The sequence below is a fragment of the Triticum aestivum genome, chromosome 1D (assembly GCF_018294505.1).
Source record: "Triticum aestivum cultivar Chinese Spring chromosome 1D, IWGSC CS RefSeq v2.1, whole genome shotgun sequence".
Lineage (NCBI taxonomy): Eukaryota > Viridiplantae > Streptophyta > Magnoliopsida > Poales > Poaceae > Triticum > Triticum aestivum.
In genome coordinates, this window is record NC_057796.1 from 82,956,615 (window position 1) to 82,975,897 (window position 19,283).

The following is a 19,283-nucleotide window of genomic DNA, read 5'->3' on the forward strand; positions in this document are numbered from 1 at the left end:
TCAAAACTATCAACATACCAAACCCCACGCTTTTGGTCAAGCTTCACGGTCAGGTGCGCTTCGCAGTGGCAGCGTGTCTCGGGTCTGAGCCTACGGCTGTGTCCTTCCTCGGTTAGCAACCTGCTGTCACGTTTTCCTTGTCTGGAACAAACAAACCGCCTATAACGCATATGACGTGACTCGGTTTTGCTATACCTGACCCTATTCTTTCTAATGCTGAAACCATTATCTCTAGCATAGCTGTTGTAGAAATCATACGCAGCCTCGTGAGACGTAAAAGTCATTTGTATTATCTGCATGAACATATCCCTCTTATCATCTGCACTAGCAGTATCTTGGACATTCTTTTTACCCTCAACTTCTGTCACCTACACAATCATAACATAGCCATGAAAACAGTTTTCTATGGTATAACATTACTTCCATACAACATTGATTACATACATACCTCACTCATGATGACCGACGATTGCGACTCCCCAGAATCAGATGCAGCTAATGATTCGACATCAAGGCCTGTCTCCGCGTCGGATTCACCGTAATAGTCGTACGCATTATGACATTCGGAAATGAGCTGAAAAATATAACACAAATACATAAGTACTTATCATATAATATTCCAGGATTAATTCAATTTGCATGCATGCCAACAAAAAATTCCACTTCCATACCTGACTAATGTAATCTTCATTCGAGATCTCCGAGTTGTTTTCCTCACCATCATCATGCTCATTGTTTTCCTGACCATCATCATGTTCATCCATCTATAAATTTTCAAAATATAATATTGTCGGATGCCACCAAAAAATTACAACATGATAATGCCACTCACATTAAGATCTTCCAATACGTTCCCATTCTCTGAACTATCTCCACGATCTGAATTTTCATCATCTGACCAATCTTCTATCCAGTCTTTCATCAGTTCTCCAAACTCCATGTCATACATCATATCAGTTAACTCATCGTCCGCCATTTCCTACAACAATTAATATGTATCGTCACATGTGCAAACATTATCAATGCTGACATATACAACACCTAGCGCACGATCACGGATGTTAAATAAACTACACCAACCGGAGAGCGCCCCAACCGAAGGCGTTCAGATCGTGCACACAACCGACGCCAACGACCTCTGATCGCCCATGGATCCTCCCCCCTCTCCACACCGAGCGGCGTTAAGGTACGTCCCACGAATCCAGTACGTGATCACTTTGGATCGCGAGAAGCAGCGCTACCCGTGATAACATGCGCCGCTAGATTCCTAGCCCACGGCACCAGTCGTGATTACTTTGGATCGCCGGATACCTAGGTAAGCCGCCGCATCAAATAACGGAGTCGTCGTGCACACAACCGACGGCAACCGTCGCTAGGTTAACCCTAGAAAGAAGAAACCCACTTTAGCCCGCGTGATCACTGTGTATATTACGACGAGCAGCACTACCAGAACAAGATCTGCGATGGCCTGGACCGCCAGAAAGCTAGGTTGCCCGCCCCGCTAGGTTAACCACTACGACGAAAACAACGGCAGTTCGTTTGATGCTGCCGCGAGCGAGACAAACGTGGGGAAACGGGATGCGGTACCTGCGAGCGCTGGAGGTTGACGACGGTGCCGCGCGCGCTCTCGGACGAGATCGCCGGCGATAAGATCGCTGCCGCCGATATTCCTAGAGAACCTCACCAGAATGATGGAGGAGCTGCGTGAATGATGGATCTGCGTGATTGATTGAGTTGCGTGATTGATGGATCGGCCGTCGGCAGGTCTTACCTGGTCGTGGGGTCATGTCATCCTTTTTTTTCGGGATGTCACCGTATACATACGTATGGGTCATACGGGTTATACAGGGCTTGGATATGGGCTACGGGGCTTGGATATGGGCAGCGGCGGGCCGGAGAAAAAATAGATGGCGGGGGTCAAGAATACCCCTAGGAAATTGAGTTAGGGGGGTGCACCGGAGCAAGCCTCTACGTCTGAGTCTCTTCTTCCTCTCTCTCTCTCTCTCTCTCTCTCTCTCTCTCTCTCTCTCTCTCTCTCTCTCTCTTTCTCTCTCTCTCTCTCTCAGTGCTTTGGTGGTACGTGAGTGTCTATTTTGTGGAGAGAAGAAGAAAACCCATACGGTGATGCATGTGTGTGTTAGACAATGTAAATGTGTACGTGGTGGTGCAGTATAAACCACGTACACATATAGTATGGGTTGCGTGCGTTGTACTCTAGGTAGTTTAGGTTAGTTGGGATTGATGTTTATCTTGTATAGATCTTAGCTTGAGGATCAATCTCATAACAACCTGAACTACCGCCCTTGTACCTATGATCTATAAATAACACGCAACGCGTCCCTGCGAAAGCATACACTTCAACCATATTTTACATGGTATTCAGAGCCTAACCTCTAGCACATCCCAAAACCCTAGCCATGGCCTCAAGCTCCACCGCCGCCGCTGCACCAGCCCTCATTCCCATCGCCGATCGCCTCCATCGCTCCAACTTCCTGGTGTGGCATGCCAAAGCGGTTGCTGCCATCCGCGGCGCTCAGCTCGTCTCCTACATCAACCCAGACAGAGAAGAGCCGGCGCCCAAGCTCACGGACAAGGATGGCAAGCCAACAGATGTGCCCAATCCGGCGTATGAGATCGCCAAGGCGCAGGATTCCCAGGTTCTGAGTTTTCTGTTCAATTCAGTCTCACCTCCTGTGATGATCCAGATTGCCCACTGCACCATGGCCTCGGCAGCATGGACTGCCATCACGGAGATGTTCATCTCACAAACCCAGGCGCACATGGTGAACACGAGGATCGCCCTGTCAAACACCAAGAAGGGCACATCGACTGTTGCCGAGTACATCGGCCGCATGAAGGCGCTCGGAGATGAGCTGGCTTCTGTTGGGAAGCCCCTCACCGACGATGACATGGTGTCATACATCCTCGCCGGCCTCGACTTCGACTACATGGGCTTCGTCTCCTCCCTGTGCGCCAGGGCCGAGCCGATCAAGGTGAGCGAGCTCTACTCCCTCCTTGTCGGCTTCGAGAACAGGCTCGCCATGTTCGACGGCGGGCATCAATCCTCTCACTCATCTGCCAACGCTGTCTCTCGTGGTGGCGGTCGTGGTGGACGAGGAGGTGGACGTGGCGGCGGCCGCGGACAAGGCTGTGGAGGTCGCGGCCAAGGAGGAGGCCGCAACGATCTCCCTGAGGTATTCTGTCAGATCTGCTCCAAGCCCAATCATGTTGCTATGGAGTGCTACCGCCGCTTCGACATCGCATTCACCAAGGAGAAGAGCGCAACGGCTGTCAACACCAACACCAGCTCCTACGGGGTCGACACCAACTGGTACGTCAACACAAGGGCGACAGATCACATCACCATTGAGCTTGACAAGCTCACCATGAGGGAGAAGTACTCTGGCCAGGATCAAGTGAACATGCCCAACGGCGCAGGTATGAAAATTAGCCATGTTGGTCAAGCCTACATTCACACCCCCACTCGCAATCTCCATCTTAAAGATATATTGCATGCTCCTAAAGCAACCAAAAACTTGATCTCTGCTCAACGCTTATCACATGATAATCATGCCTTTCTTGAAACTCATCCACACTATTTCTTTGTCAAGGACAAGGCAATGAAGAAAACCCTCCTCCAAGGCAGGTGTAGGGGTGGCCTCTATCCCCTCTCATCTGCACCTTTGAGCTCGGGCAGGCAGGCTTTTGGTGCCACCAAGGTCTCTCCATCGAGGTGGCATAGCCGATTAGGTCACCCTTCGTCAACAATCGTTCAGCATGTTCTTAGGAAGAATAAGATTTCCTTTTCAAATAGTGAGTTGAATAAAGAGAGTGTATGTGATACTTGCCAAAAAGGCAAAAGTCACCAACTCCCCTATCCGAATTCCATTAGTGTTTCCAATGCTCCTTTAGAGCTAGTTTTTTCTGATGTATGGGGGCCTGCCCGAGATTCTATTAATAGAAAGAATTATTATGTGAGTTTCATTGACGATTTCAGCAAGTTCACTTGGATTTACATCCTTAAACATAAGTCTGAAGTGTTCAAAATATTTCATGAATTCCAAGCTCTTGTTGAAAGACGCTTTAATCATAAAATCATCACCATGCAAACAGATTGGGGTGGTGAGTACGAGCGTTTAAACTCCTTTTTCTGGCAAATTGGCATCACTCATCACGTCTCCTGCCCTCACGCACACCAGCAAAACGGGTCGGCCGAGAGGAAACACCGGCATCTTGTGGAAGTTGGACTCTCACTATTAGCCCATGCCTCCATGCCCTTAAAATTTTGGGATGAGGCCTTTATAGCTGCCACGTATCTTATCAATAGAACTCCTAGTAAGGTGATCAATCTTGAAACACCTCTCGAACGATTGTTCCAGGAAAAACCAAATTATCATGCTCTCCGCACCTTTGGGTGCACATGTTGGCCTAATCTCCGCCCATTCAACTCTAAGAAGCTTGAATTCCGCTCCAAACGTTGTGTTTTTCTTAGTTATAGCAATCTTCACAAAGGGTTCAAGTGTTTGGATGTAGCCGCTGGATGAGTTTACATATCTCGTGACGTCGTGTTTGATGAAACCGTGTTTCCTTTTGCCTCACTAAACCCCAATGCCGGTGCTCTCCTTAGGTCAGAAGTTCTTCTTCTCCCTGGAAATTCCATCACCACCAAACCTCTTGATCATGGGGATGAAATTAGTGCTAATCCATCGGTTAATTTTCATGCAAATCCTGCTATAAATTTTGGAGGAAATCCTGTTGTGCGCCATGATTTTATGCAGCACCAGACTGACGCAGAACACGAGGAGGATCCAGGTGCTGGCGCGTCTGGCGGCGATAGTTCTACAGGCGGCGATCCCGAGCGCAATCTCTCGAACGCCGCGCCTGCAGGTAGGGACAGCGACTTGCCCACGCGCGACCGCGACCCGTCCACGCGCACGCCTCTGCGCAATGACACTAACTGTGGGCCCGCTGGGAGCAGCCCCACAGCGCACTCCGAATCAGGCGGGTCCAGGGCGGTACGGCGGCTCCTCCGAGTCGCCAGGTGGCGGCCTCTGCACCGCGCATCGACGTGGGAGAACGGCGGGCCCCCGACAGCATCTCTGGGTCTGCCGCTGCTGATCCTGTCGAGATCCGCCTCGGATCGGGCGTGCCTGGCTCGTCTGCGGCAGATCCCGCGGGATCTTCTGTGCCAGCTCCGGGATCTTCTGCGCCTTCCTCAACAGTGGCCGCACCCGAACAAACTCGGCGTACACGGTCTCAGCATGGTATTGCAAAACCCAAAGTACGTACAGATGGTACGGTCAGGTATGGTAAAACCAAGTTTGTTGGTCTTGCTACAATAGAAGAACCAAACAATCTACATGAAGCTTTCGAAAGTAAAAAATGGAAAAATGCAATGGATGAGGAATATGGTGCACTAATCAAAAACAAAACTTGGCATTTAGTTCCTCTGGCCAAGGGCAGAAATATTATTGATTGCAAATGGGTCTATAGAATTAAAAGAAAAGCTACAGGAGAAATAGATAGATACAAAGCCAGGCTAGTTGCAAAAGGTTTTAAACAAAGATATGACATTGACTATGAGGACACCTTTAGTCCGGTTGTTAAAGCAGCTACTGTCAGACTTGTTCTATCTATTGCAGTATCAAAAGGTTGGAGTCTTCGTCAATTGGATGTGCAGAATGCGTTCCTTCATGGCGTTCTAGAGGAAGAAGTGTATATGAGACAACCTCCTGGGTATGAAGTGAAAAACAAACAACATTATGTATGTAAGCTTGATAAGTCCTTGTATGGGTTGAAGCAAGCACCTAGAGCGTGCTATTCTAGGTTAAGTGAAAAACTTCAAAGGCTTGGCTTCAAACCATCAAAAGCTGACACTTCATTATTCTTTTATAGCAAAGGCAAGATCACCATCTTTATGCTTGTGTATGTCGATGACATTATTGTGGCCAGCTCTTCACAGGAGGGGACTACAGCATTGTTGGAAGATCTCAGAAGGGATTTTGCCTTGAAAGATCTTGGTGACTTGCATTATTTCTTGGGAATAGAGGTGAAGAAAGTCAAGGATGGTATACTTCTAACTCAAGAAAAATATGTACCAGATGTATTAAAACGTGCTTGTATGATGAATTGCAAAGTGTCAAATATGCCTCTGTCCACATCCGAAAAGCTCTCTAAAGAAAAAGGTGAAATGTTGGGAGCTCATGATTCTACAAATTATAGAAGTGTGGTAGGTGCATTACAGTACTTGACTTTAACAAGGCCAGATATATCCTTCTCTGTCAATAAAGTATGTCAATTCTTGCACTCTCCTACACTTGAACATTGGACTGCAGTAAAAAGAATTCTCAGATATCTCAGAGGAACCATGAGCACTGGACTTAAATTTTCCAAGTCAAGTTCTACACTACTAGAAAAAGGCTTACTAGTGGCGCACCAGTTTTGCCTACTAATGGCGCACTACTGGTGCGCCACTAGCACCACGCCACTAGTATTTTTTACTAATGGCGCACCACTAGTGCGCCATTAGTATCTGGTATACTAATGGCGCACCAGGCAGTGCGCCATTAGTATAGGCCACGGTGCGCCATTAGTAAGCCTCCCAGGGGGCCATATTTACCCATGTGCCTAGCCATACTAATGGCGCACCGCATGGTGATGCGCCATTAGTATCCTTGGGCATACTAATGGCGCACTGCGTGGTGATGCGCCATTAGTATCCTTTGGCATACTAATGGCGCACTGCGGTGTGATGCGCCATTAGTATGTATATTAGGGATTTTTTTTTCTTTTCTGATTTTTGCACAGATTACAAAATATATTATTGGACAGAATATAAGCAGCACCACACAGCAACAGCAGATTCATCGAATACAATAGAAGATTAGTCTCCGAATACAATTCATCATATTAGTCTCCGAATTCAAAAGACCGAACAAAGATAGAACATTACAAGTCTCGAGACCGCGAGTAGCGAGTTTGTCTTCACATTACAAGTCGATATCGATCATCTAAACTACCATCACATAGAAGAGAGCTGCGGTCATCACGATGAGCATCATCGCGATGAAACTGGTCTTCATCCGGTTCCTCCAACGCTCCCTCCTCTCTCCCGCTAGATAGCGCGCGTATCTAGATTCCGCCTCCGCCCTAGTGGTGTACCCTTTGTAACTGTTACCGCTGAAACGGTGAACCTGTCTCCGACACTCCTCCCAGTCGTCGTAGACTCCGGGAACCTTACCCTTGTACACGACATACGACGGCATCTCTATGCACTAGCCAAACAACAGACAATACATAAGCAATATATAAGTATGCAACAAAAGGATCGGAAGAGAAAAGCAAGACATTAATAGCACGATTCATGGTCCTACTAATAAATAGCATCGATTACATCTAAGTTGAACGACTGTCCAAACCAAAGAGACATACAAGTTCATTAAAGTTTAATTACAACAAGAGCTAATCAATGTTTCAGAACTACACATAGCATCACTACTTTCGACTCGACTCATGGGACCGGAGCGTGGATGAAGCCGCCGTCTGTCGTGATGGTCATGAAGTCGCGGGCGTTGTCAGCCTGCATTTGTAGCGTTGTGTCTATCTCGCTGTTGGACGGTTGAAATTTGAGGTAGAACTGCCCCGAGGTACGAAGGACATCTTGATGGATGATTTCTGCAAACTCCGACTGGATGCGAAAGAATTCTTGTCGGATGTCCGCGTCCTGGATTGCCGCCAAGCTTGCGGCCCAATCTTTGAGATTATTTGGTAGCAGAAGGTGATTATGGTCCCGTACGATCGCCCGCATGTGATGGAGGGCGTAGTAGGCATCCTTCTGACCGCCAGGCGGCTGCTTGACGCAGGGGAACGTCGTATTGTGGGTGAACACGTGCCTGCCGTACCTACGAGATGGCCTCTTAAAGGTGCCTCCAGATGCGGCGTAGCCGGGGAGAGCATCATCAAGAACTTTCTTGATATTTGTGTAGTCTATCTTGGAGTCACGGTCAGGGTCGAAATACGTGGCCATGGAATATTTCGGGCTTAAGAGGATGAGTGTGCAATGTGTGTCACTGCACAGAACACAGAATGTTAGAAAAAAAAAGAACGATCGAAATCTAAGAAATCATATGTTACGGGGCGGTTAGGAGATGACTTACTCGGGAAAGTAAGGCACGAGGAAGTTATCCTTATCTGGGTTTGCCAGAATGACGCCTTCGAGGTGTGAACTCGCGACTTGCCGGTCCCCAGCGCTGCCCAAGATCTTGGCACGCATGTAGAAGGGGTCGACTATCACAATGTCCGGGGTCTTGTCTCTAATGATCCGCATCTCCATACTCAGCAAGAACAGTCGAACGAAGGTGTAGTGCAGCGGATGAAGGTTAAGCATAGCAAAGATGTCATCAAACCGCAGGACGATCGTACCCCCGACGGCGCTATCCACAAAGCCCTTGCCCTCTGGCACCTTGGCCACGAAAACCGGGTATGCCACATGATTCTCTCTGAGACGCCGCTTTTCCAAAGAAAGAACACTGTCATGGAGACTCCGCATAGCACCGGTTGCAGCATTGAGCATATTTGTCGGTAGCATCGGCCTACCCGCCACATGCACCCTCCTCGAGATATCCTTAGGTGAAGGTGGCCTGTACTGAGCACGGATCGTACTCGGTGCCGTCTGGCTCACACTGGCGCCCTTGTTAGTCTTTCGTTTCCATCCCTTCTTCCTGATCTGCTGTAATGGGATCAAGTTCTGCTCACAGACCGCCTTCTTGAGCGTGTTGGGGCTGATAATATTTGGCACCTCAGCTATCTGAGGCTCGGTGAAGGCGGCAGCTGGAGGCGTCTCCTGAGAACTGAACGCCAGACGACGCCTGTTGCAATTGGGTTTCTCCGCCGTACCAGCTAGATCACGGTCGTCTTTTTTAGGGTTGGGTTCTTGAGAAGGAGGCCCGCAGAACTCGTCACCGTACCCATGTTCGGCAAAGTACTTATCGACGTTGGAAAATGTACCGCCGTCGTTGTCGTCGTCGTCCGGATCCTGTGCCATATGCATGCCCGGATCCTGTGTCATAGGGATGTCCGGCATGTCCGATAGCGTTGCGGCGTTCTTGCCATGGCTTGGCGCTGGCACGACTGGCGTTCTTGTCTGTGGGGTGGTGTCCCCCGCCCCCAAACGAATCTGGCTCTTCGGCCAAAGCAGGAGCCAGCTTACACAGGCGCTGAGGGTCATCACATCATCTTCGTCAGCCTCAGCGGGTCGAATCGGAGGTAACAACTCGTCACAGCCTGGCAGCACCCGAACCAGTTCAACCCTATACAAGGTGGGTGGCATCGGATTACCGTGGAACACGCGGTTGCCCGGTTGAATGATTCTGCCCTTGGCGACATCGACCAACTCGCCGCCCACGAAGTGCAGGAGAGTGCAAGGAACATCGGTGGCGCCCTGCGAAAACATGTAGGGCGTCAGGGATGCCCAGTCAAAGGCAAGGAGATGAAGTCATCGGCCGAGAGGCTTAGTTACCGTGATGCCGTCGAGCTCGGCTAATGTCGAGGCACCGCCAACGGCGGGCGTGCGCGTGCAACTGACGGAGGGGCCGCTTGCTGGCGAGGTGCCGGCCGGCGTACACCCGGGTGCATTAAGGTCCAATGCCCGTGCCGGCGCCGGAGACACGAATACCGCCTCCGCCGGAGACACCAATGGCGCCACCTGCGCGTTGTGCGAGTTGCTGGCCGTGAAGCTGGGAACCGGGGGAGGCCCCTGTTGGCCGCCCGCAATCCACGTCGTCAGCCCCTGAATCAAGGTAGGCACAATGGCGGTGAGCGTCGTTCCCAGTTGTTGTTGCACTTGCTCTTGGACAATCTCCGGGTGCATTAAGGTCCAATGCCCGTGCCGGCGCCGGAGACACCAATGGCGCCGCCTGCGCGTTGTGCGAGTTGCTGGCCGTGAAGCTGGGAACCGGGGGAGGCCCCTGTTGGCCGCCCGCAATCCACGTCGTCAGCCCCTGAATCAAGGTAGGCACAATGGCGGTGAGCGTCGTTCCCAGTTGTTGTTGCACTTGCTCTTGGACAATCTTCGGAATCCGCGCCACTTGTTCCTTGAGTTCTTGAACCTCGCGCGACTGGCTTTTCGAGCTGGTCTTTTTCTCCTTCCGCCCACCAGCGGTATAGTATGACGACCATTTTGTGGACAAGCCTTTGCCGGCCACACGACCAGCTAACGACGGCTTACTGAGCTTATCCTTGTTTTTCATTACGTTCAACGCCCTATTTAAAGGGGTGTCAAAAGGGGAGCTCTGAGACGACCCCGCACTACTGCTTTCAGCCTCCTGCGGAAGGAATGTGAACCATTTAGAAATTTGGCTTCATTAATTAGAATGCAACCATATGGAGCTAATTACGCGGGGGTGTATTCCTTACCAGATCAAGCTCAAGCGCCCTGGTCTTGGGATCCGTGGTAAGCTCCTTTGTTACCGGGTCCTCCTTGTACCGGGCCCTGACAAAGTTCCTGGTCTGCTTGTCACGTAATTTCTCGAAGCGGGGCGGTAGGCCTTGCTCGGCACGCTCCGCGTCCTCCTTGTCCCATATAGGCTCCGCCACTCTGTAACCGCCGGGACCGAGTTGGTGGACCCCTAAGTTCAACTCCCGCATTTCTTTCCCCCACTAACTTGATTCGGAGGTTGCGCTGCTCTCGCACTTGATCTTGAACTCCTTGTAGTCATCTTCGCTCATCAAAGGATATTTCGCCTTGATCTTCTCATAACTATCACCTTTTTCAATCATTGCCTTCACCGTGCTTCTCCATGTAGACAGGGCCGTGCTCATCCTCGTGAGGGCGGCACTGTTCACTTTATTCCCTGAGAGGGGTGTGTTTGCAAACTCAGCGGGGAACTTGTATCGTTCGTGCAGCTTCATGAAGAGGAGGCTGCGCAAATTCCCTCAGTCCTTATGCCTTAGGTTCTCGGTGTTGATCGAGATGGTGCTCCGGAGAATGCACCCGAGCTGAACCGAGTACCCCTTGACTACATGTTTGGGCGCCGTTGGATGCTCGTCGGAGTTCACTTCAGTATATTCCTCCTTGGCGGTGCCGAGCACGTTCGGGCGCCGGTCCTTCCGTTGCCTCTTCGGTTGGCTACCATCTGTGCGTGCGCCGCCATCATCAGTGGTGGCATCCTCGGTGGCACCATCAGTGGTGTCATCCCCGACGCCACTAGGGGTTGTGTAGTCAGGATCGGTGTCATCCGCGGCGGCGTCCTCATAGCGGTGAGGTTCTTCCTCCATCTCCTGGGACAGCTCCCAGAATTGCTTGTCGCCCGAACCGCCGGCCTCATCGTTGTGGGCCATGTTTCGCTCTAAATAGGAAAAAGTTTGGTCAAAAAGTTGGTTATTGTCAAGGAACAAGATCATGGTCTCATCATTTAGGGTTTGTCGACACCGAGGCATCCTAAAAGCTAAGCTTTTATCATTTAGGGTTTGTCGACGCCGAGGCACCCTAAAAGCCTAAGCGTACATCATTTAGGTTCTCATCGACACTGAGGCACCCTAAAAGCCAAGGTTTTATCATTTAGGGTTTGTCGACGCCGAGGCACCCTAAATGCTAAGTTAAGTTTTCATCATTTAGGGTTTATCGATGCCGAGGCACCCTAGGTTGACTGATATATATGGGTATCTTCTAATAATATACCCTACTTAATTAAGGACAAACACCAAGAGACAGTAAACATATCACACTTCTATATGTATAACACAAGAGGCAGTTGATCCTACTTAATTAAGTACTAAGATACCCCGGCCCATGCATTAGTCGCAAGTACCCCATATGTCCTATTTTTAGCAAAGTCATGCTAAAATTCACGGAAAATTTCAGCATGACCTTTGCTGAAAATAGGACATATGGAGTACCCGAATTTGCCGGAACGGAAGTTAATCGTCATTCCAGCAAACTCAAGGGCCTCTCGGGGTACCTGCAAAATCATCACGACACGATGGTCGGAGACAAAACCCAGCAAACTAGCACCACAATGTGCCTCTACTTTCATATGGATGAAAAGGCCATAGACCATATGGTCCTCTGCTTTCATATGGACAAAAAGCAGCTCAACTTATGTGAGCTTCCATTCCAGATCTAATAGCAGCAAGTTGTTCACTTGTACTTGCAGGCTAAGAAACATTCCAGATCTACATTCCAGTTCTTTCCAACTTATCTAACAGATTCCAGGACTATAGAATCGGAAGCTAAGAGGTAAAACAGTTCGGAAAACTCATATTCAACGTAAAACAGCTCCAAACTACTCAGTGTTAGCAGCTCAACATACAGTTCAAGTGTAGAGGCACTACATAGTTCAACACACGACTCATACTAAAATCCATACTACAACACCTGAAAAGAATTCTGCACACTCTAGATACATAAATCTCCAAATTAAGGGCACTTCAGTCCTATCTTTTCCGTTGTTGATAAACGGAAGAAAGCATAATATAAGGAGAACCTTTTTCCAGTGTATCTTTCTTAGCAGTGACAAATGAAAGAAGAAGTTTTCTGACTAGTAAAAGTCTCAACATTCAGACAGACTGAAAATGCTGAATGTCAGGCTTCTAGTGTCTCTGCACTCATCAGCAACTAGTAATTTTTGTAGGACTCTGTGCATATTGCTAACAGTATGTAGTAACAGTGAGAACAAACAATACCTGAACTAAAAGAAAACAAGGGAAAAGAGATATCTGATATCTAGAGTTCCCTACTTGCTGCTCCCTGTCACTGTCACTCAAACTCAAACTCTATGCAGATTCAATCTTGGCTATCTGTTTTCTACCCTACTTCTTGTTGCTCATGCCAAATGATGCTGCTGATACATTCAGACAGGCTTCTTGTTCCAGCAGTTTTTCTTAGTAGTATAAAAGAATAAAAAGAGCTTTGTGTCAGGCAGGTGTAGCACTTACTAAAAATGCTTCATGTCAGGCATTTGCTGTAGTTATTCTTCTCTAGGACAGCACATGGAAAGTTGCATGCTTCTAGCAATCACTGAAGAAACAAAAATGATCCATGGAAGAACTCACCTCGGTGGACGCGGTCGCAGACAAGGTCGTAGACGGCGGCGAAGCAGAGATGAGGTCGCAGACGCAGTCGTGGTGCTCCGGTGGACGCGGCTGCATCAATCGTTTGAATTGGCATTTAATCAAACACCTCACAGGCAAGAACAGAAGGTGGAGACAGAGAAGAGAGGGGATCGAGCAGAGAGGGAGAGGGCAAGGAGGAAGGAGCAGAGAGGGAGAGGGTGTTGGGAATCGTAGCATAATTTAAAATTTTCCTACGCTCACCAAGATGCATCTATGGAGTCTACTAGCAACGAGGGGAAGGGAGTGCATCTACATACCCTTGTAGATCGCGAGCAGAAGCGTTCCAATGAACGTGGATGACGGAGTCGTACTCACCGTGATCCAAATCACCGATGACCAAGTGCCGAACGTACGGCACCTCCGCGTTCAACACACGTACGGTGTGGCGACGTCTCCTCCTTCTTGATCCAGCAAGGGGGAAGGAGAGGTTGATGGAGATCCAACAGCACGACGGCGTGGTGGTGGATGTAGCGGGTCTCCGGCAGGGCTTCGCCGAGCTTCTGCGAGAGAGAGAGAGAGGTGTTGCAGGGGAGGAGGGAGGCGCCAAAGGCTGTAGTGTGCTGCCCTCCCTCCCCCCCCCCTTTATATAGGCCCCCAAGGGGGGTGCGCAGCCCTAGGAGATGGGATCTCCAAGGGGGGGGGCGGCGGCCAAGGGGGGGAAGGGGTTGCCTTGCCCCCCCAAGGCAAGGGGGAACTCCCCCCCCCCTAGGGTTCCCAACCCTAGGCGCATGGGGGGAGGCCCAAGGAGGCGCCCCAGCCCACTAGGGGCTGGTTCCCCTCCACTTTCAGCCCACGGGGCCCTCCGGGACAGGTGGCCCCACCCGGTGGACCCCCGGGACCCTTCTGGTGGTCCCGGTACAATACCGATAACCCCCAAAACTTTCCCGGTGGCCAAAACTGGACTTCCTATATATAATTCTTCACCTCCGGACCATTCCGGAACCTCTCGTGACGTCCGGGATCTCATCCGGGACTCCGAAAAACTTTCGGGTTTCCGCATACATATATCTCTACAACCCTAGCGTCACCGGACCTTAAGTGTGTAGACCCTACGGGTTCGGGAGACATGCAGACATGACCGAGACGCCTCTCCGGTCAATAACCAACAGCGGGATCTGGATACCCATGTTGGCTCCCACATGCTCCATGATGATCTCATCGGATGAACCACGGTGTCGAGGATTCAATCAATCCGTATGCAATTCCCTTTGTCAATCGGTATGTTACTTGCCCGAGATTCGATCGTTGGTATCCCAATACCTAGTTCAATCTCGTTACCGGCAAGTCTCTTTACTCGTACCGCAATGCATGATCCCGTGACTAACGCCTTAGTCACATTGAGCTCATTATGATGATGCATTACCGAGTGGGCCCAGAGATACCTCTCCGTCACACGGAGTGACAAATCCCAGTCTCGATCCGTGCCAACCCAACAGACACTTTCGGAGATACCCGTAATGCACCTTTATAGTCACCCAGTTACGTTGTGACGTTTGGCACACCCAAAGCACTCTTACGGTATCCGGGAGTTGCACGATCTCATGGTCTAAGGAAAAGATACTTGACATTGGAAAAGCTCTAGCAAACGAAACTACACGATCTTTTATGCTATGCTTAAGTTGGGTCTTGTCCATCACATCATTCTCCTAATGATGTGATCCCGTTATCAATGACATCCTATGTCCATAGTCAGGAAACCATGACTATCTGTTGATCAACGAGCTAGTCAACTAGAGGCTTACTAGGGACAGGTTGTGGTCTATGTATTCACACATGTATTACGATTTCCGGACAATACACTTATAGCATGAATAATAGACTATTATCATGAACACAGAAATATAATAATAACCATTTATTATTGCCTCTAGGGCATATTTCCAACAGAGGGCAGGGCGTGGTGGCTCACCGGTGGCGTCGGAGGAGAGGCCCCGACGAGCACGTCTACAGTGGCGAGCACGTCTACTAGGGGCGGGCGAGCACGTCTACAGCGGCGAGTTCGGCTCTACTTCCGCTTCGGCTCTGCTTCCCCGAGGAAGAAGAGGCGGAGATGGTGGGGGCGGAAGGGCTCGTCGCCGCCGGTGAAGACTGAAGACTACGGCTGGAGCGCGAGGGTCGGAGCGGGGGAGGCGGCGGGGGCGCAGGGGCGGCGGCGGCGCAGTATGGGTCGGGGCAGTGGGCGGTGAGAGAGATGGGGAAGATAGAAAGGACTGGGGATTTTAGTGGGGGGGAAGGGTTGGCAATGGCGCACCCCCGAGCGGTGCGCCATTAGAAAAAAAAATTGTATAGCAATGGCGCATCCCGGAGAGGTGCGCCATTAGTAATCTTTTTTTTTTGAATAGCAATGGCGCACCCCAGAGAGGTGCGCCATTAGTAATCTTTTTTTATTATTATTTTTTGTGAATATGAAACAGTAATATTTTTTTATAAAAACAGTAATAATATTTATGAATATGAAAAAATCATCAAATTTATTATTTGAAAATATAATCAAATATTTGGGGAGGGTGCGGGGGAGGGCCGGGGGGTCGTCGGCGGCGGTGGAGCGGGGGGGAGGGTGCGGGGGGTCGGCGACGGCGGCCGGTGGAGCGGGGTAGAGGGTGCGGGGGGTGCTCAGCGGCGAGGGGGACCGGATCTGGCGAGGTGGGATAGCGATCGAGATGGAGGGGGATCGAGATCGAGTGTCCATGAAATTTAAAAATATTCATGAGTTCAAAAAGTGCCCATGAAATACAATCGAGAAATGAAGGCTACAATTTAAATACAATCGATCTTAGCTACCTACCTGTTCACAATCTTCTTGCCCTTATTTTTCGTAAATGGAGTTCTTCTCTTGAACGGACGTCCTTTAGGTAGGGTGGTCCTGCTTCTTCTTGTGGTGTATGCTGATACTTCATCGTCGTCGTCATGTTCCATCTTCGGGTCGCCGTACTTGTCGAAGTCTTGCTCATTGGCGACTCCATCCATTCCGATGATCTTCCTTTTGCCTCTCCTCACGACAACACGACTGGGCTTTGACGGGTCGGTAATGAAGAAGCATTGGTCCACTTGGGAAGCCAGTACCCATGGCTCATTTTTCGCGGTGACGTTCGCGCCTGCGGTCTTGGATTTGGCTTCGGGTATAACCATGGTGGTGAAATGCCGGTCTTCTTTTATGACGCTCTTGGCCCATCTGACACGGAACATCGGGACCTTCTCTCCAGCGTAGCTTAGCTCCCAGATCTCCTCGATCCTTCCGTAGTATCTGTCCTTGTCGTTACCGGTGTAGGATTCCATCGTTACCCCGGAGTTCTGATAACCATCGCTCTTCATGTCCTTGTCCTCGGTGTAGAATGTGTAGCCGTTGATATCGTACGCCTCATACGTCATCAGGTTGTGCTAGGCGCCCTGTGACAAGGCGAATATGAGTTGTTCTTCCGTGGAAGAATCCTCATGTAAAGGGTACGACAGAAGCTTCTGCTTGAACCAACGCGTGAAACATGAGTTGTGCTCTTTGATTATATCTCCGTCCATCCTCTGTTGGCCTCGGTCATTGTACGTCTTCTCAATAAAGGTTTTGTGCTCTACCACCCAAGGATCGACCACGTCTATGTGTTGTAGCACGACTAGGTTTGCTCTTTCAAAGTCGGCGAGTCGACCATCGAAGTCGACATGCATTTCGCGGCGACCCTCACGGTGACCCCATCCAGCGAGCCTGCCGAGGTGCCTGTTGACGGGCAGACCAACGGGGTTCTCGATGCCTAGATAATTCGTGCAGTAGGAGATGCACTCTTCGGTCAGAAAGCCCCTGGCTATGCTTCCCTCTGGACGTGACATGTTGCGAACATATCCTTTGATGACACCATTCATCCTTTCGAACGGCATCATGCTGTGCAGGAACGTCGGCCCGAGTTGGATGATATCCTCCACGATATGGACCAGCAGATGCACCATAACGTCGAAGAATGCGGGCGGGAAGTACATCTCAAGCTCGCATAGTATCACCACGATCTCTTCCTGTAGCCTTCTAAGTTGCCTCACGCCAACCGACTTCCGAGAGATGACGTCGAAAAAGTTGCATAGGCCAAATAGCGTTTCATCTCCAGAGCCATGAGCGTTACTTTCAGGCGGGTATCCTCGGGCCTGCATCCTTCATACAATGGAGTAACCGCGTCTATCTCCAGTTGATCCAGCTTGGCTTTCTCTCGGGCGGCAGCTCTTGCGTTATCCATCTGCTTGAGAAGCAGCTCTTGAATATGAGGGTCCTGCACCCAGCCCATCGATGGTCCATCGTCGTCTGCTCCGCCGGCATCTTCATCTTCATGATCATGCCCTTCGTCTGCTCCCGCATCTTCCTCATCATCATGTCCGGCATCTTCTACATGATGACTGTGTACAGCATCACCGTCGTGATCATGTCCTGGAGATTCTTCGTCTTCTCGCCCGCCCGAGCCGCGGTGGTTGTCTTGCTGCCCATCCTCATTTCTTGCCCGACCCCCATGGACGACTTCATAGTCATCTTCATCACCTTGCCACCGATAGCCATCCATGAAACCACGCAAGAGCAGGTGGTCTCGCACCTGCCCGGAATCCGGATCCGCAATAAGGCTCTTCAGCTTGCATCTTCGACACGGACATCTTATCTCCGTCTCGTTCTTTTCAAGCATCTCGGCCTTCGCAGAGCTCAAAAACCTATTCACGATGCCTTCGGTCATCGTGCGGACCATGGTCGCCTGCGGGGTAGAGCAAAACGATATTTTAGAACCAAGAAAAAATTTGGCATGATTTTCCCTAAAAATAGGACCAAAAAGAATGCATAGTGCCAAAATTCTCGCCGAAACGGAAATTAATCAACATTCCGGCAAAATATTGGCAACTATCGCATTTCAAATACCGGTACCTGCAAACACAAACATATATACAACACCACAAACATACATAGATCTAGCCAGGCCATAAAAAGTGCATGTGCACGTTGTTCGAGAGGGAGAACATAAAGATAGCTTCCCCCTTACTTACCTATCAAAAAAAGGTAATTTAACCACTTAATTTGGATGAATTTATGGTGCAAATGAGGTGAGGAGGAGGAGGCAGCCGAGACAAGCTTGGAGTAGGAGGTGGAGAGAATGAAGTGGGGAAAGTGAGTGGGTAGGTGTGGCTGTCCAAAATATCTAGCTCGTCTCAGGTTACTAATGGCGCACCACCACCTAATGCGCCATTAGTAACCCTGGTTACTAATGGCGCACCTGCTGGTGTGGTGCGCCATTAGTAGTTTTGCAAAAAAAAACACTAATGGCGCACCAGGGAACAGTGCGCCATTACTAGTTTAGTAATGGCGCACTGTTCCCTGGTGCGCCATTAGTAGTTTTGCAAAAGAATAAAAAAATAATAAAAAATTAGTAGTGGCGCACTATCTGGCTGGTGCGCCATTACTAGTTAGAACTAGTAATGGCGCACTGTGCCCTGGTGCGCTATTAGTATGTTTGAAAAAAAATAAAAAATTATTACTAATGGCGCACCCTGTGGCTGGTGCGCCATTAGTGTCTCGCACCAGCACATGGTGCGCCACTGCTATATAGCAATGGCGCACCAGAGATGCGCCATTAGTGGCCATTCCATCTATAGCCCTTTTCCTAGTAGTGCTACATTGGTAAGTGCCTTTTCAGATGCAGATTGGGTAGGATGTCCAGATGGCAGAAGGTCCACAGGTGGCTTTGCTGGGGTTTTTTGGACCCAACTTGACATCTTGGAGTGCACGCAAACAAGCAATAGTGTCAAGGTCCAGTACTGAGACAGAATACAAGGCTTTAGCAAATGCCACGGCTGAAATTATATGGGTCCAAACTCTGTTGAAAGAGCTAGGTGTGATACACTCACCAGTTGCATGTCTTTGGTGTGATAATATTGGTGCCACTTACCTTTCAGCAAATCCAGTGTTCCATGCAAGAACAAAACATATCAAAGTTGACTATCACTTTGTGAGAGAAAGAGTAGCCAAGAAGTTGTTGGACGTTCATTTCATTCCCACCAATGATCAAGTTGCAGATGGCTTTACCAAAGCCTTATCATGGCGTAAATTGGAAGATTTCAAGAGCAATCTCAACTTGGTAAGTTATGATTGAGGGAGGGTGTTAGACAATGTAAATGTGTACGTGGTGGTACAGTATAAACCACGTACACGTATAGTATGGGTT